Source organism: Anolis carolinensis, chromosome 4, assembly GCF_035594765.1.
Source record: "Anolis carolinensis isolate JA03-04 chromosome 4, rAnoCar3.1.pri, whole genome shotgun sequence".
Taxonomy (NCBI): Eukaryota; Metazoa; Chordata; class Lepidosauria; order Squamata; family Dactyloidae; genus Anolis; species Anolis carolinensis.
Genome location: NC_085844.1, coordinates 64,572,124 through 64,596,102, shown reverse-complemented (window position 1 = coordinate 64,596,102; position 23,979 = coordinate 64,572,124). Strand labels below are relative to the sequence as shown.

Sequence of the window (23,979 nt, the reverse complement as noted above, 5' to 3'; positions counted from 1 at the left end):
AAATCAACTGTATGTGTGAAGTCCATCATCTGCAGTTGAAAGAGAAAGAGAAAGAGCACTTTACAGAATGGTATTGGATCTTCTCCTGGGAGCTTCACTAGCTTCACTAAATTTCTTTTCTTAATAACATTTTTTTCCATTTCCTATTTCCTTGACATATCTGCTCTATCATCCAGAATAATATAGCCAAGAAAACATGGCTGTTCTCAAGAAAGTGTTCTTGCAAAGAAAATGTAATTTCTCTTCTATTCTGATGTTACTTAAATGCTCACCTGCTCATTGTTCGAAGACCCTGGATTTGATATTTTCTTCAATATAAAAATAGGAATGATTGAGAATCAATGGGCGGTATACTTTTTGTTGTTGCTGCAGAGAGTGTGTGCTTCATCCCTCAAGAAAAAACAGGTTATCGGTGCAGCAGTAGTTTTGTTGTCCCAGTTAACACAGAGAACACCCCCCCCCCCCAAAAAAAACCCCCACATAATTCCGGGTCAAAATCTGGCTGAATATGATTATTAGTAGTCACCATTGGGAGTGTGAAGGTAAAGGTTGGGCTCACTATTTGTGCAGTTACTCACCTGTGGCCTAGAGAGTCAGATTTCCTTTTCTTTTGTAACAGAAATGCCCGACTGGAAACAAATTCATGTTTTCTGCAGAGTTCCTAGCAATGTGATGAACATGCATGAGGGACAATTGGAACTAGCCCACAGTGGATTTGACATTTGAACTCTCCTTCAGATTCCCTAGAATAAGAAACTTCTTTCTGAAGCAATAATCCTTTATGGTAAAAGAATTTTACATTTAAAAAAACACAGACAAAAATAGTCTCTTACTGGCACAAGTAAGCAAAGAGATAGTCTATTTGTTTTTTTGGTAAAGGACAGTATTTTAGTGTTAACTCACATCCTACTGAGAACCTCCAGTTTTACAGAACTATTACAAGGAAACCGTGCCAAATTTAGTCCCTCTTCTGCTCAGACTCAATTTGAGAGCTAAAAGTGTTTGGATTGCTTCCTAGAATAAGACAACAGTTCTTTCAGTTCCATTAAATGCTAAGCAAACAGTGCCTTCTGGTCTTCAAGTGACAGACCAATGTATATTTGTTTATCTTCAGGGATCCGTATTACGTAAAGCTGGCTTGCACTTCATTACTGTTTGCTATCCTTTCTGATGCTATTTACTCTTACGTTTGGGGGGAAAAACCTGACAACAGAAAAGTTGGGATTTGTAAATGGATTAATACTGTGTCTCACAAAGATAAGTGAAGACATTGATGACAGCTGGATCTCCCTTTGGGACCCAGATCATCAGCCTTGTAAGAGGTGGCTTTTCAGATCTATTTGAGTTTTGCTTCTAATGCCATTCTGGGTTCTGCTATCTTTCCTTTTAAAAAAAAAAAGGTGTCAAATTGGAATGGCATTGTGCAGCAGAAAGAAATCATTTTGATATGCAAAGGAAACCATAAAAAGTAAGAACAAGACTGAAGGAGATAAACCTCATATATCAGTATTTAATGAACTTTGGCACTTTATACACAATAAATTAGGTTACCTGAGAATCATAAAGGGTGTCCTTGGTGTTCACCGGTAAGAGTAAATGGCTATCTTTGATTCCCATAACTTTAAATAATTTTAATGATCTTGCACATCCATCAGGGAAAGAGAAGATGCAGTCCATCAAAGGCAGACAACTAGAATATAAGTATTCAGATGAGTTGTCCAAGTATGACATAGTTAACCTTTTCCTCTTTGTTTGCTTATTTTTCATTGTGCAGTTTTCAAGTTGGACTCCAATGCTGTGATTTCAATACCAGTCAATAGTAAAGAACTGATACCAAAGGGATATATTGTTGAGCCTGGCTGTAAATTTGAATTCCAGTTCAAATTTCTGTCATCATCTCTCATCTTATGAATGTGGCCTGAATGTATGCATAGCTGAAACAAATCCATAAAAATCAAAATGAATTTGTACAATTAGAAAAATGTAATGTTGTACATAAATATGGGGGAAATGATGCAAATATAGATCACATTCCTTTTTTTTTGACCATTTTAAAAATAAAAAATAATAAATCTATTTTGGGCCAGAGTTCAGCACTTTGGATGGTATCTTTAAAGTTCAAACTAAAATATGGAACAGATGACTTGGAAGCTACTAGCTGTCAATGATACAATTTACTTCCGTTTAAAAGGATTGTTGGGCATATTGATAACCCCTGACTGTTATTTCAATCTCTTTTCTTGATTTGCCTTAATGAAGAACAATAATTCATAGGATCTGGAACATAGCGGAACAGCAATCCCAACTTTTAAAGAAAATGTATGTTTTTTCACCAATATTTTCATTTTCATTTCCAGCAGCATAGAAAAAGATTTTACAACAGAACCTTTTAAAAAGCATTATCACATAGGCAAAGCTACATATTCAAATAAATATGCATTTGCTATACACATGTAAAGCTTCTGCCTTGCTGGGTTGCATGCAACATTATTATAATTATCAAACACGCTAATTCAAGTTAGACTAAAACAAAGAAATACTCAAGGGACCAAAGATACATCGGAGCAACAGGAAACATGAATAATGTTTGCAAATAAAGAGCTGTATCTTTTTGGTTATAATTAAAATTTTCTTTCCTCAATGTTAGTGAATAATCTTAAAGATATTGAACCCAAGAGGGAAATCCTATTCGCTCTGTACAAGTAGTGGGTGCTTTGTCAGAGTTAAATCTTTCCCTCTTTGACCCTAAGAAAAACGTATTTTCTCCATCTTTGTTCTTCTGAAGTAAATCATTAGATGCATCACTTTAGATTAATGAAAAATGCAGCCACTGCATAGAATAATATAAAAGAAGATATTGGGTTACTTCTTCAGAATGTTAGTCACCTGTTTAATGTCACAGTCTAAGGAGACATTAAGAAAACTGTCACTAGCCAAGCGAGGAGGTTAATATTCATGCTGACATACTTCATAGAGCTGCTGCTTATTTTCAAGGTTCAGTGCTGGTCCTGTCACATTTTTTCTAAATGCACTCTATATAATCCTTGAACCAAATTATGCAGAGCTGTAAAGTTTGCTTGCTCCACACATCTGTCCATTCTACAATATTTTCTTTGTCAATGAATGTACCCAGAGTCAAGAAAAATTGTTCCTACCCAGGTTTGTTGGTTCCCATTGATCAAAGAAGAGTGTATCACCACTTCATTGTATATGCTCAGGACTCTCCAATGCTGATATAATGTGTTCCTTGACCTTAGCTTTCTAACTGACTAATAGTTGATCTTTCAAAGGAAAAAACTTGACCACATTATCTGGAATATAAACTAACCGGAATACACAAATCTATATACAGTGTTCCCTCACTTATCACGGGGGTTATGTTCCAGAACTACCCGCAATAAGTGAAAATCCACAAAGTAGGGATGCTATATTTATTTTAATATTTATACATTATTTTAGTAGTTATACACTATTTTAAGTCTTTATCAACCAATCGTGTGTTGATAAATCACCTCCTTCTCCCCCCGTTGCTGCTTGGGCTCCTTTTCTCTCCCTTCGGCTTCTCCTTCCTCCCTTCCTTAGGCTGTAAATTGTAATTTTTATGATTTATAATATTCTTTTAGAGTTTATTGAAAAACTGTGAAACAGCAAATCCACAAAAAATGAACTGCAAAGTAGTGAGGGAACACTGTATTCTATTTTAATTTCCTCCCTTTTCTTCCTCAGACTATTGGAGGGCTGGACTTCAATGTGAAAAAAACCCCATGAACTGCACACTGCACATATCTTCTTTGTACTGCAAAAAAATGAAAGAACAATACAATATTTAAGTTGAAGAATAATTTTAACCAACAGAAACTTACCAGTGTTTCAATGGGAAGCATGAGCCTACTTTTTCCTGATGAGATAGTCAAGTTAATTAGGATTGTTGTTGTTGCTGTGTGCCTTCAAGGCATTTCAGACCTAAGTTTAAAGTTTAGGGTGGGAGCCGGGTAAATGATCTTCAGGGCCATACTTCCAACCCACAGGCCATACTTTGAGAACCCCTGAATCAGAGGGTGTTTTTAAAATTTAGTGTAAAGAAGTGTGTTTTATTTTGATTTATGGATGACATGTTTGTTTGATTTTGTTTTAGAAGTCAGCTTTGGCTAAGTTTAAAATGGTAGGTATTGGAGTTGATAATACAGGAAGGTAACCATCTTAGCATTCTAAGGCAGGTTACCATAACAACGGGGGCGGAGCCAATCGCTGTTTGAAGGAAAAAGGAGGGAACGTTTTAAAACCCAGTCAGTCAGTGAGAGTCTGTAATGGTGAAATTACAGTGAGGACTGATTCTCAAGTGGAGGATCAGGGTGGCTCAAATGAGGGAATTTGAGTCAATTCTGAAATAAGGTGACTTATTTTAGATAGTCTGTGATTTCTAGTCACAGGGGACAGACTGGTTCCAAGTTTAAGGAAACCAGGGAAGTTTAAATCTTAGTCTGTGATTCTTAGTCACAGGAGAAAGACTGGTTTCAGATTAGGAAATCAGGGAGGCAGACCTCTAATAGGTCAGACTAAGCAAGTTGGGTGACTTGTTTAGGGTTATTTGTAGAGGCTGTGGAGTAAGGGAAATCAATCCCAGTGGATCCAAGTGATCAGTTTATAGTTTGGTTTTGAGAGAAGAAAGTATTTTGGAAGTTAGAACACCTCAACATCTATTTGTAACAGTTATTTAAGTGCCTTAAAGAAATTATTGAAACCACTAAGCTTTGTACTTGAAATAAACTTTTTTTGTTCTTCAAAACATCTAAGTCTCTGTCACACCTATATTCAAGCTAAGCAACGTTACCACCTGAAGTAAATAAGAACAATTAAAAAGAATAAATTATCCTCTGCCTGACATCTCCACAATTGGTGGCAGCAGTTATATATATATAAAAAACCATATATATATATATATAATAAATAATTAATTAAAATCATCATCCAGGCACCTTTACAATTGGTGGTAACTGTGTGGTGGGATTAAAAGCATTCCTCCCTGCCTCACATCATTGCATTTAGCATGGGGGCACCACTGGTGTAACATGGGATTTAATCCCATGTATGCATTTTCAAATGCAATTATTCTGATATACAACTTCCACAAGCCTGATTTTTTAAAAATTTAAGATCTTAAATATATAATGTAGAAAGAAATTTAATTTTGTCCTTTCTTGACACAATATATTAAACTTCCCTTTTTCAGTCTACATACAATCTTTAAACCTTTTGGAGATAGTCCTCATTATCTCTTACATTATTGCAAAAGGTAGGAAACTCACCACACAGTAATGATATCCCTGATTTACAGATTTCTTTTTTTATCCAATAAGTCTAATTGTTATTACAAAGATATTTCATGCCCATTAAAATCTTGTATGCATCAGGGTGATCTGATGCTGTTTATCCTTTAATTTCCACCACCACCATTAACTATCACAGTCCTCCTAAACTTGGTGGAGATCTTGGATAATTGTGAGCTATCAACTTGATATCCCCATGTCCAGGGAGATAAAACCACAAGTCAGAGTCTTCCTTCAAACAATGGTTTGGTGTGAGTTTTCCAGGCTGTATGGTCATGTTCCAGAATCTCTGAGGATGCCTGCCATAAATATGGGTGAAACCTCAGGAGAGAATGCTTCTGAAACATAGACACACAACCTGGAAAATTTACAGCAACCCAGTGATTCTGGCCATGAAAGCCTTCGACAATACAATAGTTGCAATTCTCTTTTCAGGAAAGTCTGCAGGACTGGCAATGCAGCATTAAACAAGGCTGGAGCTCTCTTTCACACAAACACACTATAGGTTCACATTAAAAAAATCTTCCAAAATTAGAACTTGATTTCTTACCACTTCCAGATTTGGACAGGTTCCCCCTCCCCCGAGTTGTGGATGTCATGGAGAAAGAAACTGAATGCTCACACTCAGTGTAGTTACCTAGCCCTGTATTGCAATGACCAGAAAAGAGAGTACACTGTAAGAAATGTAGACTAGATGCTCTTAGCATAAACAGTTAGAACAGTGGATAGGTTGAAAAATCCGAAGGAAAACTGTCTACATAATGAAACAATACAGCATTGTGATATTATTGATCTGTTCTATAAAGACTAACATCAAACTTACCATTAGAGAGAGTTAAACAAGCAACAAACACAAATTCTGCTTCCAAAAGAAGCAGTGCAAAAGAAGTACTTGGTTTATCAGTGTCAGAAACTTAAGAACTGAATGGAAAACATATGGGTTATACATTCCTTTTCAGAATCTCCAAAACTGAAATACTCTAAAATCCAAAAGTGTCCACAAGAATGTCTGAGACAGTGACAACTTTGCTTTCCGATAAACTGTACTCAAAATTTGTTTCATGCACAATATTATTACAAAGATAAATTTACCCGCACTCCATGTGTATAAATTGTATAGGAAACAAATTTATTCCAAATTTAGATTGGGCTCCATTTCTGTGATATCTCATTATGTATGCATATGTAAATACAGGTACTAAAAAATCCAAAAAAGTTTGAAATCCAACAGATTTTCTTGTCTCAAGCATTTCAGATAAGTGATATTCAACCTGTACCTGAGGGGAGAAATCTTTCTAAGTCTCTGAGTGATAATAAGAAGGCACTATAAGAAAATGTTTCTTCAGATGAGAATGGCTAGTTCTGAAGAGAGAACATTGATCATAGGAGGGACTTGAATTACTTTGTCATTGATGTAGATACAAACGGGAGAAACACAAAACAGAATCTGAACCCTCAGATGGCATATTTTTAAAAACTCACAATTTCTTCCTGTACTTGTGGAGTAACCAGACAGGATAGTTAGTTCATAAGCTTAAGAAAAGAACTGACATGTCTGTAAAATGAAATGTGACAGATTTTTACTATTCATTAGAAAAAGGAGTTTGCAGGAAAAAGAAATTGTATTCACTACATTACAAATGGTTGAGCATATGCTTCCGTAATGAGGGTCAACATGGCTTGCATCCTCCAGAGAACATCTAGTACTGAAATTCTTCCATCATCAGAATACTCAACCTCTGGATGTTCCATAATCATTGCTGATGGATTAGCAATGCATTTTAAATCATTACACAGACAAGAGGCTGGAGGGAACAGAGACTACAGAAATGTCTTCTACAAACTGTTCTCAGTATTACCTAGGTAACATATAAAACATTTTCGGATATCCTAGATTAGTTTTAGGTCTCGACTGGATCTGGCCCCAATGCCTTTTACTAAAACAGGACAAATGTTCAAGTAATCCTGTATGTTTTAAAGTCTCTGGGACCCTTTCCTTCAAATTCAAACTTAGTGATTAAATCATTACATTTATTCATTTGTTTATGATATTTCTGTCCCACACAATTTCATAAAAAACCTAGAAAAAATTTACAAACTAATCAGTTGAAAAATGTAAAACAGGAAACAATGGGGTAATACATTAACAATAAAACTAATGTAAACATTCTAAAAACAAATAAAACAATAACATAATTTAAGAAGATGGAGTGTACAGTAGATACAGTTATTAGACTTCAAAGGCTTTTATAAAAAGCCAAATTTTAACTGAAATAAGACTAATGTTCAAAACAATCTTTAATATTGCATTTTCAATTTGACATTATCCCTACATATGACAGCTTCAAAATCTTCAATAGGTTTGCTTAGAACTTCATTGTATGAAACTACTATTCTGTATTGTCAGGAATAGCAGCTAATTACTAGGGTAATCACCTCCGCCAACACTCGTCAGCATAACGGTTCAAGACCTGCCTCTCTTTGTGACCGCGTCATCCCCTATGAACCTACACGCTCTCTGAGATCTTCCGGGGAGGCCCTCCTCTCACTTCCACCTTCCTCACAGATACGTCTGGTGGGGACGAGAGAGAGGGCCTTCTTGGCTGTGGCCCCTTGGCTCTGGAACTCCCTCCCTAGGGAGATTAGGTTGGCACCCTCTTTTGTTTTACCATCTTCTTGTGTTTTAAACTGTGTATATTGTTTAATGTATTTGCGCTATTACTTTTGTAATGTTGTGAGCTGCCCCGAGTCCCCACGGGGAGATGGTGGCGGGGTATAAAAAAAGTTTTATTATTATTATTATTATTATTATTATTATTATTATTATTATTATTATAGCACCACTCTGATGGTTTGCTGCTATATAGTCCCATAGCCATACCTCATGTTTAAAAAATTAAATCAGTAACTCACTCTCCCATAATTTCTTGCCTGATTTTTTTTAAAAGCCGATCTTTGATTAGCTACTTCACCATTACGACAAAGGTAAAACACTGAAACACTGTACACCTATCCATTATTGTAAGGTGATGGTAGCATGACACAGTCAGGGGCTATTGATGGATTTTTCCATCAATATCAAGGGATGGGTTTGTTGTATCATATCTCCCCCTATGAGCCGAATATATCTCCCCCACAGGCCCACCCGGAATCTAAGATCATCTGGGGAGACCCTCAGGGTTGGCCCTAGGTAATTTTCAAGTGTAAGCGAACAGAATTTTGCCCCCTCCCCCCAACCAATCACTGAAAAATAAAAGCATTGGATAAGCAAAAATGATGGATGATAAGGAAGGATTAAGGAAAAGCCTATTAAACATCAAATTACATTATGATCTTACAAATTAAGCACCAAAACATCATATTTTACAACAAATCAACAGAAAAAGCAGTTCAATGGTAATGTCATGTAAGAATTACTATATTTGCGAATTTAGCACCTGAGGGTTCTTCCACACAGCCATATAACCCAGAATATCAAGACAGATAATCCACAAGTATGTTTCAGTCTACTTGGAATACATGAAGCGTGTTTAAGAACCAGTCCAAGAGTCCAGAAGAGCCTTGACTCCCCATATGACCATCACCCCACTTTCTTTGTTAGTTAACTTGAACTCAGTATGCTTTATTATGCCAATTGTTTGCCTTAGATCAGGCATGAGGCAAACTTCAGCCCTCCGGGTGTTTTGGACTCCAACTCTCACAATTCCTAACAGCCTACCGGCTGTTAGGAATTGTGGGAGTTGCAGTCCAAACACCCGGAGGGCCAAAGTTTTCCCCATGCCTGCCTTAGATAGTTTAGCAAACAGTTTTCATGGTTGCCCCTCACTGTTAGGAATTGTGGGAGTTGAAGTCCAAAACAACCAGAGGGCAGAAGTTTGCCTATGCCTGCTGTAAAGTAAACAAATGCAACATGGCAGTACTTTTAACTGCCATGACTCAATGCTATAAAATCCTGGGAGTTTCAGAAAGTCTTCGGGTTGGTGACTCCCTCCCTCAAGCCCAGGTATCTGAAGCAACCAATCAGGAGGCCACACCTCAGCCCTCCCCAGAAGCGCTCGGAGAGCTCCTTCAATCCCCTCCTGAACCCCCCGCCCACCCCGAATCCTGGCTTACGGTGCTGAGGAGTCGGGCAAGGACCTGGGGCTGCTGCAGGAAGTGCCACAGGTCAAAGGAGCTGCCCGCCTTGGCTGCTCCATAGGTGCTCCCGTCACCCTGGCCCCCGCTTTCCATGGCACTGCCCTCCATTCCTCGTCAGCACTGGGAGCAAGCTGTGGCCGCCGCACCCAAAATTGAGTGGCCTCCTCCTCACGCCACGCCCCCAGGGAGGAGACTTCGACTCCCAACAGCCTCACTGCTTTGGCTGATGCTCGGGGTTGGTGGGAACTGGAGTCCAAAACACCTGGGTCGCCACCGAACCTTGGGAAGCACTTGAAGGAAGTGACTCTGCACCTCTGCTTTAAAGAGAAGGCACCTCGGCACTACTTTTAACTGCCATGGTGGCCCGGCTGCCACAGAGGCCATGGAGGCAGGAAGGCCACGCCTGGGCAGAGGTGCCTCAATGACGCTCCCTTCGGCACCCCCTAGAGGATGGCGCCTTCAGAAACCACATACGTTTCCTAATGGTTGAACCGCCCCTGAGCCCTGCTCTCAATCCCACCTCCTTTGCAGGCACGATTGGCAGGGACAAGAGACAAGGCCTTCTCAGTGGTGGCCTCCAGGCTGTGGAACTCCCTCCCCAATGACATCAGATCTGTGCCCTCTCTCGTGGTCTTTAGGAAGAAACTAAAAACCTGGTTGTGGGACCAAGCCTTTACTCAACAGCAATAAGAGACATTGAACCATATGTGCAATGAAGAATTGACATTGGACTGGACTTGGATCGACGCTTTCGGATTGTGTGATTTTAACTGTTTCACTTGCAATGTTTTAATCTGTTTTTACTTGGGATGTTTTAAATGCTATGGGTTTGACCATTTTAACACTATGTTCATTGTTTGTATAGTATATTGTAAACTACTTTGGGTCCCCTAGGGGAGGAAGGCAGTATATTAATGATTTAAATAAATACATAAAAATTTATTTATTTATTTATTTATTTTTCAAACTTATATGCCACCACTCCCCTAGGGGTCAGAGCGGCTTACAAGAACCAGCTAAAATCAACAATTTAAAAAACATCTTAAAAACATCTTTAAAAACATCTTTAAAACATCCTAAAGCACCTTTTAAAACATCAACAACAGAACTCAAAAGCCTATCGAAACAGGTGTGTCTTACATGCCCTGCGGAAGGCCAACAAGTCCCGCAAGGCACGAACTTCAGGTGGCAAGGTGTTCCAGAGAGATGGCGCCACTACTGAAAAGGCTCTGCGTCTAGTTGCTGTTAGACGCAAGGTCTTAAAACTGGGGACCTCCAACAGGTCTTGGTCCTCAGAACGGAGGGATCTCTGGGGTTTGTAGGGGGTGAGGCGGTCCCTCAGGTACATCGGCCCTGGACCATGTAAGGCCTTGAAGGTAAGCACCATCACTTTGAAAGTGATCCGGTGCTCAATTGGTAACCAGTGCAGCTGCCGTAAGATTGGTGTTATGTGGCATCTTATCGGGACTCCCGCAAGGAGCCGGGCAGCTGCATTTTGCACCAATTTGAGCTTCCGGATCACCGACACAGGAAGGCCAATGTAAAGGGCGTTACAGTAATCCAGTCTTGAGATGACTGTAGCCTGGATCACCGTAGCCAGGTTGTCCCTAGACAGATAGGGGGCTAGCCGGCTAGCCTGCCGAAGATGAAAAAAGGCGGTTTTGCTAACGGCGGAGACCTGGGCCTCCATCGTCAATGAAGGGTCCAAGAGGATGGTCACAGGGTGGTCACAGCTTTGAAAGGGTTGCATACAGAGTCATGCAATAGGAATTGTCACCAAAGGTGACAGTTCCACATAAATGCTAGTTTGCCACATTCGTATGAGAAAAATCCTTAGAAACCTTAAATGCTATTGTTCAAATACCAAGAAATGTTAGATTTTTTAGCTTAGCGGTAGCTTCTTTGGAAATGCTATCATTATAAGCATCTGAACTTAATTTGGAAAAGATGCAAAACCTTCAAGAGTAAAGTCAGTATCCCTGTCAAGGTAGCAAAATCTTTATATGGACAGGACTAAAGTCAAATTCTAGTACACCAGCTTCATATCTAGCTCTCATATCAGATGATAAGGTCCAGCAACCGATAAATATGATACCTAATGTTACTGGCCTGGCATCCGGCTGGCCACAACTGAAAACAAAGTGCTACACTGCCCCTTCTCTCAGTCCCACTTCAATCGCAAGCTCAGTTTGTGGGAACAAGAGAGCAGACACTCTTTCTCAGTGGCTGCCCATTGACTCTGGAGCTCCCTGCCTATTGTCATACCATCAGCAGGTTAAAACCTTTTTATTGAGGCAGGTTTTTAAAGATGAAGGTTTTAAGGATCAAGTCAGGATGTGCTATGGTTTTTAACATTGAATATGTTTTTGTGGATTTTAACAGTGATTTTTAATACCATTGTTGTTTAATTGTTTTAATGTTTGTATATTTGTAGCTTTTAAACTGTATTAAAATGCTTTTAATGTAAGCTGTTTTGAATCTCTTTGTGGAGTGAAAAAGTGGGATATAAACAAACAACAACAAACAACAACAGTACACTGCATGGATGTTTGATATGATCTATCAAGATAAGTTCCTGTGATGCTCACTGGGATGTCTTAGCTAAATCACTCCCTTCTTATGTTTTTCCAACAAAGGTGATATGATAATAAATTGATCAGCAAAATGATGATCTTCCAGAGCCCTCCCATACTCAATTATAATCATTCTTCTTTAAAGGAATGCTAATGGAAAACTGTATTCATTAGTTTTAAAAGTAATGTTCCATGCTTTTGTCTTAGCATGGATTACTTCAAGTACCGCTTCAACATTTTTATTTATTTTATCTCTTTGAAAATATTCATATCCCAGCACCCTGTAGCAGATCAATGACTGGAGGAATGGGTAGAACTGGATAAGAGGATTCAGAAGAAATTTCTTATAACTCTATGGCTTTTTAAGAAAATTCATGGTTACTCAGCAGACATCTTCTGGTTAACAATTTAACTCCTCTGATACATTATAACCCCCACTAGTCTTTGGCAATCCACCAAAAAAGAGCAAAATAAACAAATAATATCAGTAATATTCTTAAAATTCAAGAGTGAACAAACACATTGTGGTAGTTTTTTAGATTTTTTTTTGTAATTTCCAGGTAAATCTTTTCATAGTCCTTTACTAATTTCTGCCTTGCACTGTGCTTATCAGGAGACAACACATTTTAAGCCTTGCAGAATCAGCAAATGCACCAGGTCTTTCCTACTACTTTCTCCAGAAAATCTAAATGGCAGCGCTAATGTACATTGAAACATTTTAGCCATAGGCTTTGGGCCAATGAAAGTTCACCTTTTCAATGGTATAGGCTCTTGGGTAGGACTCTCATTTGTTCTTATAGAAGTAGAACAACATACTGGAACAGACATAACATTGCCCCATGCAATGTACTATAATTCTTTTCAGCCCTAGAGGTATTTTTACAGATAAGGTAACTCATATTCATCAGTGTTTTCTAGTGTGAATAACATACATGTTTTCAGGTCATGCATGTAGCTTTACTATTTAAATCAGTTCATTTTGATCTTGCTCCATATACTCAGCTCTTGTGGCTAGGGAGGTGTTAAATTTAAAATTAGCTTGCAGTAGCCTGTAGAAGAATCGCTTGCTTGCTTATAATCATAATGCATGCTTCTAAAGTAAACCAACATTAGAACAACTCAATGTGGTAATTAAGATAGAAAAAGGCAGTTCTAAGCTGCATAGCCTATCAGATTCCTTAGGGAGAAAAAAATACTGACGTGACTTGAAATGTGTCCAACGGGTTTAGTTAGCCTCCAATTAGCTACAAAGTTCCTCTATTAAAATGCATAACAAATACCAGTCTACGCGTCCCTGAACCCTTCATTATTTAAGCCCTAATTTCAGATGGTTCTTCCATTATAGTATACATCCAAAAAGCTAGCATTGACTTTTAATTACATTGTACAATCATTGCTGTCAGGTGATAAATTGGAAGGACAGAAGGCTCTAGGGCATATCTGGGTGAACCACAAGGGCTCAGCTCTTAACCAAAAGCAAACAGCAGAACAAAGGCAAACATTCTAGAAACAATCTGCAATAAAATGAAGGCCAAACGATCTTTGCTGCATAACCTTGCATTTCACTCTTGCTGAGAACTCCAGGGAATGGAACTTAAGCAGCCAACTACAGGTAGAAGCACAGAGTGCATTGAGAAAAAAAAGAAAATAAGCCTTGATACTTATGTGGTTTTTTTTTCAAGAACTGAGACACACACTTCCTCACACAAAGACAAAAATAGTCAAGGTGAAATACTGCTGAACAATTTGCAATTCGTGTACACAAGCGCAAAGGGTTTATATAACTGGAGAGATTAAGAAGTGAAATGTTTAAAGGTATGCCGATGGAGCATTTCAGCAGCATGCATATACAGGGCCCTGTGCAGTAATTGAGATTCTGGGACAATGCTTCAAGAGGAGGGGGGGGGGATAAATCAACCCCATATCAAACTGCTTTTACTTTCAGGATCCAAGTACTATAGTTGTTTGTTAGGCAAGTTGGGACTCATTGATATGAACAGGCAAGTGGTTCCTGAGACCCAACAGTGCAATATGCATTTAAAAGCCATATTTAAAATGCTACCTTTGTTGCTCAGCGATTTCCTTGAGTCCCAGTGATGGTCTAACATGGACAAAATAGCTCTCAGAATTAAATACCACTGAGAAAACATTCATCAATCAACAGCACTTGTGAAATTGTGAGACTTAGGAGACAGAAGGTTGATACAGCTGTATTGTAGTCTCATTGTTGTCAGAGTGAAATCTAGGTTTCTGATATATGGGATTGGAAGTCTCAAGATGCATCTACATGGTCAATGAATGCAATTTTACACCACTCTAACTCTCAAAGCCCTATGCTATGGAGTCATGAGAATTGCAGTTTTGAAATGTCTTTAGTGTAATGGTTTGCAAATGCACTGTGTTATGTGTGTGTTAACTGGAAAATGAAGTGCATGAAGCCAATTTGCTGAGCCTGCAATGACCTGGGGATTGATTTGATACTGTTTCTGTTCTGCTGCTGCAGAACCAGTTTGGACAAGTTTTTCAGTGCTGACTGAGTACTGTTGGTAAAGAGAGCAGTGTACTCAGAGAGGTCTTGCTATTTTTGAGGCCTGTTTGCTGATGAGAAAAGAGGGTGAAGAACCAGGACTGTATTCTTCTCTGAAGCAGATTTGTGGACTAAGAAAAGACTGTTTATGACTGTGGACTTCTGTAAGTGATCAGAGGGGCCATTGTAAATACTACTGTTTTTGATTTCCTGGAATCAGTAAAGTTCCTGTATTTTTGTTCTGCAAACCTGAGTGGCATGTTATTGTTCTGCGGGTGACTCTGGATCGCGGGCATATGTAAGAGCTTCCATTTATCATTTAGCTTTTCTACCCAAGAATGCTTGTTCTTCACCAAACTTTAAATTCCAAGGTTTCCTTAGGGATTTCTACATTGGGACAAAAAGGACAATTGCAATAAGTTGGACAGAAGAAAACAACAGCAAAGCAACAGAAGAAAATGCAAAAAAGTAGAAGATCCACATAAGATCAAAGACGCAAAAGGGAGCTGAAAATTAATAAAAGACTATTCTAAGCCAACAGATGCTGCCTTGGAAACTGAGCAAGGTCAACCCTGGTTAGTCCTAGGATGAGAGACTCAGACAACCAGGCACTATAGGCCATATTTCAGAGACAGTCACTGGCCAAACCATCTCTGAGTATTTCTTGCCTTTAACAACCCTATGAAATTCATAGGGTCTCCATAAGTTGGCAGGTGACTTGAAGGCATATATATAACACATTTTATTCGCCAAGTGTGATGTGTTATAATGGTTTCTGTATCAGACTCTGAGATACAAAGGTTTGAATCCTACTTGACCTTGGAAACCCATCACATGCACATGTGCTATGCCCAACAAGGGAAGACATTTTATGACCAGAACAAAATAAAAAGATAGAAACAATACATGGGATAACTACAGAAACAAGAAGAACAAATGATATATTTCTTCAAAGAATAACCTTTTGATGAGAAATTTACAATTTTAGATAGTGAAGTACAATCTGCTTTCAAAGTGCTGGCGAGAAATAAATCACAAGAAACAAAGAGCTCTACAAAAGAGAAGAAAGCATGACAGTTACTTTCAAACTACCTCCGTTTGAAGAAGAACCGACAATTTTAGAGAGTGAAATGAATCACCAGTAAAAGATGGCATACCAATAGAACTGCTCCAAAGTTCAGAGATGGAATCCATCCAAATGCTAAGCACAGCCTCTCAACAAATATGGAAAACAAATCAATAGCACATAGATTGGAAACAAACCTTCCAATCTTCAAAAAGAAAAAGAAAAAAAGAGGACAGCAAGGACTCTAGCAACTATCAGACCATGCCACTAATCTTACATGAAAGCAAACTAGTGCACAAGAAACTACAACATAGATTCTTCCCATATATGGAATTAGATAAACATTCAATTAAGGATAAAACAGAAGAAGTAAAATTGCAAACATAATAAGGGGACTGCAACAAATTATTTCAGAAGAAAATCAGCTTGTGGTTTATAGAAAACAACAAAACGTATGACTGAAAAAAAATGAAAATAGTTACTCAGTGGCAAAGGAGTTGGACCTTGACTAATTTATATGCAAAATATAGCATAAGCAAAGCAGGATCAAATTCAAAGGATAAGAGGATAACAATGGCAGGGAGAAACATTAATGTGCAGATGGAATCCTATTATTAGCAGAACATAACAAAGATTGGAAATAGACACTGAGGACAATTAAGTACAGAGATGGTGGTGGTGCATGCCTTCATTTTTTCTCAATTTATGGCAAACCTAAGCAAGCTTATTTTGGGGTTTTCTTAGCAGGAATTGTTCAGAAGGGATTTGTTATAGCCTTCCTCAGAGGCTGAAAGAGTTTGACTTACCCAAGGCCACCTGAAGGTTTTCCATGGCTAAGCTTGGATTCAAATCCTTGTCTTCACACTGGCTTCCTACAGGGTTAGAGCTGAATATTAAGAAGAGAATGTTAATAACCACATATGATTTGTGTAACTTTCAATTGGAGTATGAAGACATTGGAATAGTTAACATTTTCTATGCTTTCCTCAAACAAAATAGAGATTGTAATCAAGGAATCAGAATAAGGCATAAGATTTAGAAGAGTAGCTGTCAAAGAACTAGGTAAGATTCTGATGTGTAAAGATCTATCATTAAAATATCAAAGTTAGAATCATCCATGCATAGTATTTCCAGTTTTGATGTATGTGTGTGAAAGCTTCATAGTGAAGAAAACGACAAGAAGAAATCAACACATCTGAAATGTGGTGCTAGATGAGAGTTTGATGCACTCCGTGCAGTGAGAAAAGGGCAGATCATGTCTGAACTCACTACAGACGCAACTGGCAGAAACTGCAAAAGGAATTACAAAGGACTAATTAGGCATGTGAGATCCAAAAAATGGTTCTGAACTGTGCTCAAAAGGGGCACTGGCACTGAAACTTGCTACCATGGTAAAACACATTTACCACTGTTAGCTCATCAAATTTCAGAATCTTAGACTTATCCACAGATTTTTGGCAAATTTTCAAATTTTAAAAAATTAATAATAAAGAAAATCTGTTCCTGGTTTGAACATGCTATTTCCTGTTTCAATGTGTGGTCTTCACTTTGAAAGTCATTGTTCTACTCCAGAAGATTTGTTTTTGTGGCAGAAACTGTGATAAATTGGTGGAAACTGAACAGAGCAAAATGTGCTCTATAATATATATAGGACAATATTCCTTTGTGCAAACACATTTTTTTGCAGTGTAATAAACTTTCACCATATTTTTATGACAGAACCAATTAGGAACTGCCATTTATGACCCAGAAACAGCAATCATAGTACAGACACCATCAAGGGACATCTAGACTGACCCTGTTCTTCCGGGCTGAAAGTCACCATCCAAACTCTCCTGATGTCAAATTAATATGCTTCCCGTATTGATACATAGCCACACAACTTAGCACAAATTTAAACAATTACTTACTTAAGTCCTCTTTATAGATTCAATGATTTTATATATTTTAACCATTAGACTGACTCTAAATGCCATGGCTGGCTGCTGCAGCTCAATATATTCTGGAAAATGTAGTTTAGTGCAAGCATATGGCTTCTCCTCACTTCCCATTAAATTACTATAAATGGGGAAAATTCAGGGGCTCAATTCTCCTTCATTTTTAAAGCTATTGGGGTGAAACTTGCTACAATGGTAGAACATATTTACCATTTTTGCCTATCATGTTTCATAAAGTTTCACTCATCCACAAATGTTTTGGAAATTTTCAAAGTTTTGAAAAATAACATTTAAAAAAACTACAAGAGCAATCTCTGCCTCTGCCTACCCCTCTCTCCTATGTCAGCCTGATTGGCTGAGAGGAATGCCATCAGGTTTGGCATCACTTCTCAGCAGGGCTTGGTCACAATTACATCCAAAGACATCTAAGGCTTAAGACTCGAAGGCTCCTTTTGATTCAAAAGTGCTAAACTTCCAAATTAGATCCGACTTCCAAGAACATCTGCACGAAATGCACAACCCTACTATATAAAGTATATATTTAAAATAATAATAAAAATCCCAGGAACTAGTGAGTACTCAGAATACCTGCTCCAAACTGATAAAGAACAAAAATGATAGTGGCAAGAACTAAATGAAACTGTTTATTTCTCCCCTTCTGCCTATATGAAAGGGTTATTAAATGTAAAAAACTGGCTTGCTATTGAGAAGCAAACACTGATGTCTTTCTTTGCCTTTTGCTTTTAAACTACAGGTTCAGGCAAACCAGATGTCAAGCACTGTCAGTTAAAAAAATGTCAAATGCACACAGGAACCAAATGTTTCCTCTGCAAATTGCTTCTATCAAAAACCAGAGTGTCTTCTTTCAAATGGCAACAGTGGTGAAACAAATAGTCTTCCAACCCCAGTTCATGCTTTGCACAGCAGTGTATAATTCCAAATTGTCCATATCTTAAGAATGTTTCTGAATTCCTTTGGTAGGTTAAATAAATTCAGCATGAGGGGAGAATGCTAGTTCACCTCTTCCTCCAATGCCAGTCACTCACCTGGAAGAGTGACAGTCCGAAAGGGAGAACCTCCTTAACTCCATGCCATCTGTTACCTCGGAAAATCAGTCTCTGAATGATGTGAGTCTCTGAATGACTGGAGCCACCTTCAGACTCTTGCCACCATGTGTAGATGTCAACAAAAGAGGCAGTTGAGAAGATGGATGTAGAATACATTTTACACTTAAATTTCACCTGCATTGTACATGTTCAAAAAGGTTTATATGCATACATTTTAAAAACCAGTAAGTGGGTCTTCATTTCAGTTCAACGACTGATATTTCTACAACCATAATTAAAAATATATTTTCTGATGTGAATGAATGAATGAATGAATGTTACAGTCTCGGACCAGAAGTTTGAAGCATTAAAACATTAAAATCAGTAGTTGAAAATATTAAAAGCAGAAAGTCAAAGATTTACGATCAACATAATTGGCTTCATGTACAATTAAATTTGGGGTGTGCGCAAAGCGGCTGCATGCGTCTAAGATATTTTATATCCAATATCAATGTTTCTATTCCATCTAAACACTAGTGGTTTGGCATTAATGTTCATGTGTTCCTGACCTGCTGCCTAGATACATTTTTGGTCACTGTGGGAAAGAGAATGCTGGACAAGAAGACCTTTGTTTTTATGCCAAAGGTTGTATTTCAATTTCAGAACATCAATTCTTTATCTGAAGAAGGAAACTATCAATAGTCTTTTTTAAAGCAGTTATTGACTATGTTAAATAATGCAAAGCTTCCCTTCCTCTCTGTGTTAGAGTATCTGTTTTCGATATATTACAAACACACAAATATAAACAAATAATTAATAACATACATTAAGTCAAACTTCTATGGCACTTATAAAAGTAAAATAGCAAATACAGCTGCAAAGCATGAAGAAAAATAGTTCAGGTAGTATTTTTAAAACAATGTAGCATTAGCCTCCTTTTTCTCATAATTCTTCCATCTCTGCTAACATATCAAATCTCCAGATTTGGATGCTCAGTTGCAACATTGAATGTTGACTTGCCTCAGTGTAGGAGCAATCTGAATACATGTTGTCAGAAATTATCACGTAGTTGGAAATATTAAAAGAAATACATTTCACTTTGACAATTTTGTCTTGAAAAATATATACTTCCTCCTACATAAAATGGAAGAAATTAAATGTAGATGCCAATTGTCAGGTGTTAATGTCCTAAAACAGTTCCTATTCGTGTTTTGCTGTTCTGGATCTGATTAGTATATCAGATGGCAAAATCACACTCATAGGGAAGCAATTTTCAAGTGCCCCCCACCCCTACCCGTATAAGGCAATGTTATTACCATACTTATGGATTGCTGCATTTTCTCTGCCTCGTTTGCCCTCAGCATGTACGTCTGTGGTTACTGAAGGAGAGGGAAACTGGAAGGGAAATTATAATTCTGAATATGTTTTATAGATCCTTGCATGGGAGACCTAAAAAATATTTTGCTGACTGTAATTTGGTGTGCTTTGGTACATTTATAATCCCAGCACATCCATCTGAATGCTATTATGAGCAGAAAAACTTATTATGTTCTGCTTAGTGGAATGAACCATGAGGAGAACAGCACTGCAACCTGAAAGGCGAGTTGTAGAAAGCAAATAGCAGAGAATAATCATGGAAGGAGGGAAAGCTGATCCTATATCCTGCTTTAAAGGGCAGGGCCGGCCGGAGATATTTTTTAATGTAAAGCGGGGGTGCTGAAAAGCGCCCCCGCCACCGGCGCCCTGGCCCCGCCCAGCGTGCTCTGGCCCCGCCTCCCACGCTGCGTGGGAGGCGGGGCCAGGGCGAATAGTGAGGGGGCGGGGCCAGAGTTGGCCCCGCCCCCGGTGCCCTGGCCCCGCCTCCCACGCAGCGTGGGAGGCGGGGCCAGGGCACGCTGGGCGGGGGGGCGGGGCCAGAGTTGGCCCCGCCTCCCACGCTACCCCCGCTCGCCCGTCTGGCCTTTTGTGGCAGGCCAGACTCAGCGGAGGTTTCTCCAGGCCGCGATTGCGGCCTGGAGGAACCTCCGCTGAGTCTGGCCTGCTACAAAAGGCCAGACGGGCGAGCGGGGGTAACGTGGGAGGCGGGGCCAGCTCTGACGCCGCTCCCCCCCCCGCCCAGCGTGCCTTGGCCCTGCCTCCCACGCAACGTGGGAGGCGGGGCCAGGGCACGCTGGGCGGGGGGGGCGGCGTCAGAGCTGGCCCCGCCTCCCACGTTACCCCCGCTCGCCCGTCTGGCCTTGTGTAGCAGGCCAGACTCAGCGGAGGTTCCTCCAGGCCGCAATCGCGGCCTGGAGAAACCTCCGCTGAGTCTGGCCTGCTACAAAAGGCCAGACGGGCGAGCGGGAGTAGCGTGGGAGGCGGGGCCAGCTCTGACGCCGCTCCCCCCCCCCCGCCCAGCGTGCCTTGGCCCCGCCTCCCACGCTGCGTGGGAGGCAGGGCCAAGGCACGCTGGGCGGGGGGGGGGGAGCGGCGTCAGAGCTGGCCCCGCCTCCCACGCTACTCCCGCTCGCCCGTCTGGCCTTTTCTAGCAGGCCAGACGGGCCAGGGCGCACTGGGCGGGAGGCGGGGCACCGTCAGGGCGGTGCCCCGCCTCCCGCCCAGCCTGACGGCGCCCCCCCGGGCCTGCGCCCGAGGCGGCGGCGTCAGCTGCCGCATGAGTGGGGCCGGCCCTGTTAAAGGGAAACAATCTCCAGTTAAACATCTATTCATTTGGTAATGAATGTCAGACAAAAGTAAATGAGCATTTACTTGAATATTAATCACATACTTAAAGGCTAATTGCAGTATATTACCAATTAATGGGCCTTTAAGAAACTAAATATACTTTGCTACATAATAAGTTTTAATTGAGTGCTACTTCAGGAGCTTGATTTTACATTTCTTAATTGGATCATGTCACAATATATAGACTTGAAACCCTTATATTTCTGATGTTCTTTACAATGCAATTTTTATTATTTTCATATAACCATGCAAATCTACCTGGTGCTAAGGGATAGACTTGGCCATGCCAACTCTTCTGACTAGCCACAGAATTTCAGTATTTCTTTTGAGATCCTTGTAGATCTTGCTACTGAAGAGCTTTATTTATATGCCAGACATTGGACTTTAGATCTTGCACATAACATATTGCTTTCCTTCTATATCACTATACACAATGGCCAAGAAATTGACACAACATACTCTTCTTATAGTCAGCATAGCTAAAAGGTGGACTGATTAATGTCCAGGCCATTCCCCTCCTACAAATGATCAAGCAAAACTATATCACCAAGTCCCCAATGTAGTTGAGTCCCTTCAAGAGACTATCTATCAGCTGTGTACTCAACTACTTTAAAAAATACTGTTTTCAGAAGTACAGGTTGTACTTCCAAAATACCCTCAGATTCAAAATTATCCACATGGATGACTGAGACAGCAGCACCTTTGCTTCCTGATAGTTCAATCTACACAACTTTGTTTCATGCACAAAATTATTTTTAAATAATTGTATATTTTAAAATATTGTATAAAATTACTGTCAGGCTACATATATCAGGCATATATGAAGTATAAATGAATTTTATGTTTCGATAGAGGACCTCATCACATTGAGGCCCTTGATATGTGGGACAATGGGGCAAATCGTGGGGCAGTGGGGTGAATCCATCATCCAGTGCCCCACATCACCCACTTACCCATCACATGCCAGAAAGTGTACCTTTCTGGCATGCTCCTATGCTGTTCCCATGATTTCCTATCTGAACACGAGTTGTCTCTCATGTTCAGATTCCTCCCTCTTACTACACTTAACTGACTCAGCCTGCAAAAAGTCCTCTCAGAAGTAGATGTGCATCATGTGTTGAGATAATAATAATAAAAATTATTATTATTATTATTATTATTATTATTATTATTATTATTATTTTATTTCTTACCCACCTCTCCTCGAGGCAGGTTACAACATAAATAAAACGCATAAACATTATAAACATTCTATAAATATACATATTAAAATGTATTTCTAAAAATAAACATATTAAAACATAGGGTTGTTGTATGTTTTCCGGGCTGCATGGCCATGTTCTAGAAGTATTCTCTCCTGACGTTTCGCCCACATCTATGGCAGGCATCCTCAGAGGTTGTGAGGTATTAAAACATTAAAACATATTTCTATAAAATGCATATTAAAATACACAGAACAGAGATTAAACACATGACTCAAATTTAAAATTCAAACATAAAACTGGCTAAGAATGCCTGTTATGGTTGAGCCTTATGGCTCCAATAATGGGAGATGTGGTCGTAAGACTCCTCGAGAGTCAGATTCTCTCGAGGAGCGAGAGAGGAAACGGCTGCGGGATATCTTTGCAGAACCATCTGACGAAGACTCCTTTGAGGGTTTTACCGAGAGAATGGAGGAAGAGGTGGTTAGCTCTGAGGAGGATGACATGGAATGGACTCGTGTGAGGGAAGATTTGGGTGTTCCTGGTAATGATAACATGGGAAGCGACTGGCAGGTTGCAGGATTGGACCCGTGGACGAGCTGGAGGGATGGAACGGGATCCACAGCTGGGGATGCTGTGGGGCGTAGTCAAAGATGTTTTAGTTCTGATGAGGATGATGACGAGGCACCTGGAATTAGGGTAACACCTGATAGCGATGAGGAGTTGTAACTGGCATATAATGGGGTCTTGAATCCGGGGCTAATTGCGTTGGGCAAGGTAATCTGGACGGATGCTCGGGCTTTTGTTTGGGAACTTCCTGAAGACGGGTGTGTTTCGTTTGCTGAATACCTTGGACCCTCCGTCGTCTTCTTGACGGACATTGTTTACCTACTCGGAATTGACGTTGGACTGGCTGACTACGATCTTGGATGACCCTTCCTTTGGCTATCGGAGGTTTTCGTGGAACCTAAGACGCCTGCACCTGGCTATCGACCTCGGACCGGATTTAGACCCCGCTGACCGCTGCAACCCTAATTGATGTGTTTGGACCCGGAGTTTGCCCGCTGCTCGGAGGAGTAACAACTTAGTTGCTCTACCACAGTTGCTGAGTAGCAGAGAGGAATCTGCTGCCAGTATTTAAGTTCTATTGAATGTTTGTTTGCCAGCTTTTGTTTGTTTAAAGTCCCAGGCTGAAGTAGGCATTTTTGGTTTAACCCGGATTAAACTCTTGTTTAATCCGGTTTATCTTTTGAACCATTTTTTGAGTGACTTTTCATATTGAAGGCGAGTGTTTGCCAAGCTCTTTGTTTTTTACGAGCTATTTTGGTTCTGTACCTTTAATAAACTGTGTTGAATCTTATCTAGTGGCGTTCTGTCCTTGACAGATTGCCCAACGCCAGAAAAAAGTTTTTTCTAGCTAGGTAATTACGTTTAGAAGAC

At 39.7% G+C, this 23,979-nt stretch overlaps 1 long non-coding RNA gene across 1 annotated transcript; it reads right to left on the bottom strand.

The window, feature by feature from the left end:
- Positions 1 to 494: 494 nt before the first annotated feature.
- Positions 495 to 19,675, bottom strand: LOC134298930 (uncharacterized). The gene is made up of 5 exons (XR_010006049.1): positions 18,614 to 19,675; positions 16,447 to 16,516; positions 5,878 to 5,970; positions 1,552 to 3,796; positions 495 to 661 (listed from the first exon to the last, which is right to left on the bottom strand). It is a non-coding gene; the product is annotated as an uncharacterized LOC134298930 (long non-coding RNA).
- Between the last annotated feature and the right edge of the window lie 4,304 nt (positions 19,676 to 23,979).